This window comes from Nansenia antarctica (assembly GCF_963989245.1).
Source record: "Nansenia antarctica genome assembly, chromosome: 20".
Classification (NCBI taxonomy): Eukaryota; Metazoa; Chordata; class Actinopteri; order Argentiniformes; family Microstomatidae; genus Nansenia; species Nansenia antarctica.
Window position 1 is genome coordinate 1,270,667 of NC_137693.1, and position 2,500 is coordinate 1,273,166.

Below are 2,500 nucleotides of genomic sequence, written 5' to 3' on the forward strand. Positions count from 1 at the left end.
CTGTGTGTCTGTGTGTCTGCCTGTCTGTGTGTCTGCCTGTCTGCGTGTCTGTCTGTCAGTCTGTCAGTCTGTCTGTGTGTCTGTGTGTGTGTGTGTGTGTCTGTGTGTGTGTGTATCTGTCTGTGTGACTGTGTGTGTGTGTGTCTGTGTGTCTGTCTGTCTGTCTGTCTGCCTGCCTGCCTATCTGTCTGCCTGCCTGTCTGTCTGTCTGTATGTGTGTGTGTGTCTGTCTGTGTTTCTGTTTGTCTCTCTGTCTGTGTGTCTGTCAGTCTATGTGTCTGTGTGTCTGTCTGTGTGTCTGTCTGTCTGTCTGTCTGTGTCTGTCTGTGTGTCTGTCTGTCTGTGTAGTAGTGAAGACAGATCTTATGTAAAGAGATCTGAGATGAGCCTGGAGTCACAGTCATGTTAGCTAGCTGCACAGACGTTGCCATGGTTTCCACTCGTAAATCAGCCTTGTTCCCATGACTGTAGTGGTCGGTGTATGTGTGTGTCATGTGTGCGTGGTCCGGTGAATGTACGTGGTGGTGGTGGTGTGTGTGTGTATGTGGTGGTGGTGGTGTGTGCGTGTGTGGAGGTGGTGTGTGTGTGTGTATGTCGAGGTGGTGTGTGTGTGTATGTGGTGGTGGTGTGGGTGGTGTGTGTCTGTCTGTAGTAGATGTGGAGGTGGTTTATTTATATCCTCCCACACACTCACACACACACACACCCTTCCTCCACAGTATCATCAACCCATCTCTCTGTGATGGCCTCAGCCTCGGTGCATGAGAGTTCACAGTCACGTGCGTCCTCCCCCTCCCTCCCCCTCCTCCCCCCTCCCTCCCTCCAGGCCTCCCTAGAGGCTGTTTATGTGTGTTCAGTTATTACGGCTCTCTGTGCCAATTTACTGCCATTCTGACAGCTGCAGACCAGTGTAGGCCGTTGCCCCCGGCAACACTTTGTCCCATTTCCGCTAAAACACAGAGAGAGAGAGAGACGGAGAAATACAGAAATAGAGAAAACACAACTGCACCCAGGTACGCCTACCCTACCCTACCCTACCCTACCCTACCCTACCCTACCCTACCCTACCCTACCCTACCCTACCCTACCCTACCCTACCCTACCCTACCCTACCCTACCCTACCCTACTCTACCCTACCCTACTCTACCCTACCCTACCCTACGCTACCCTATCCTTCCCTACCCACACTAGGCACGACTCCCTCGTTTCAGAGAGCCGAGATAAGAGATGAGATGCAGAGATGCAGAGCTTTGATCACAAGTGTAGAAAGTGACTTAACTAGAACAATGGTGGAGAGAGAGAGACTGAGACTGAGAGAGACAGAGAGAGAGAGAGAGAGAGAGAGAGAGAGAGAGAGAGAGATGATGATTATTATTATTATACAGGAAAAGATAATAAAAAGTAACATTATAGATGTTAGAAGGTGTTCCATTCAGACTGGCCTGCCGATGTTAAAACTGGTTCCCAGCAGGCTCCTCTTTCTGCAGCACAGAGAGACAGAGTCACACAATACAACAAGTAAAAACGGGAACAATCACAGAAGGAAGCCAACAGGGAAAAACCTAAACGGCTCCACAGCCATTCCTCTCCAGAGGACACACAGCCATTCCTCTCCAGAGGACACACAGCCATTCCTCTCCAGAGGACACACAGCCATGCCTCTACAGAGGACGCACAGCGTGTGTGAAGACCCATCTCTCTTCAGGCTACACCTGAACTGCTCCTCCTGAGACACGGAGCACTTTGAGCTGCAACGTTTGCAGGAAAAGCGCTAGACAATTAAAAGTTAGTAATATTATTATAATTTAATAAATAATTTTGCCATTTAGCAGACGCTTTTATCCAAAGCGACTTACAATTACGAATTACAGGGACATTCCCCCTGGAGTAACTGAGGGCTAAGTGCCTTACCCAAGGGCACACTAGTAGTGGTGTGGCTTCAGGCGGGATTTGAACTCACAACCTTCCGATCCCAAGTCCAACTCACTATCCACTAGACCACCACTACCCCCTTTATTATTTATTATTATTATTACCACCCCCCAGCACTGTGTCTCCTAAGACACCTGCTTTTCCCCAATACTATGCCTCCTAAGACCTCGACTGCCCCCCTTGTACTGTCTCTCCAGTGTCCCCCCTGTACTGTCCCTCCAGTATCTATTAATTACAACAAAAAAAAACATAATTTTTTCTTCTATCACGACGACTGCCAATGGCCCCTGGCCTGAGCTGGATTACTCTTCCTGCTACGACTGGTGGACTGATGATGTCGCTTTGGAATAAGGCGTCTGCTAAATGCCAAACATGTAAAACCTTTACAATGTACACAACTCTACAGAGGAGAGGGGGTAGGGAGCAGTTCACATCAACAGAGCTGTGTTCTGGAACCTTCTGTGTTCTATCCGGCTTTTTGCTTCATGTTCCGGAATCTTCTGCTGATGGGTCTGAAGTGTCATTCTGGCCTGTTTGGCTCACTGCTTGTGGTGCTGTGTGTGTTTC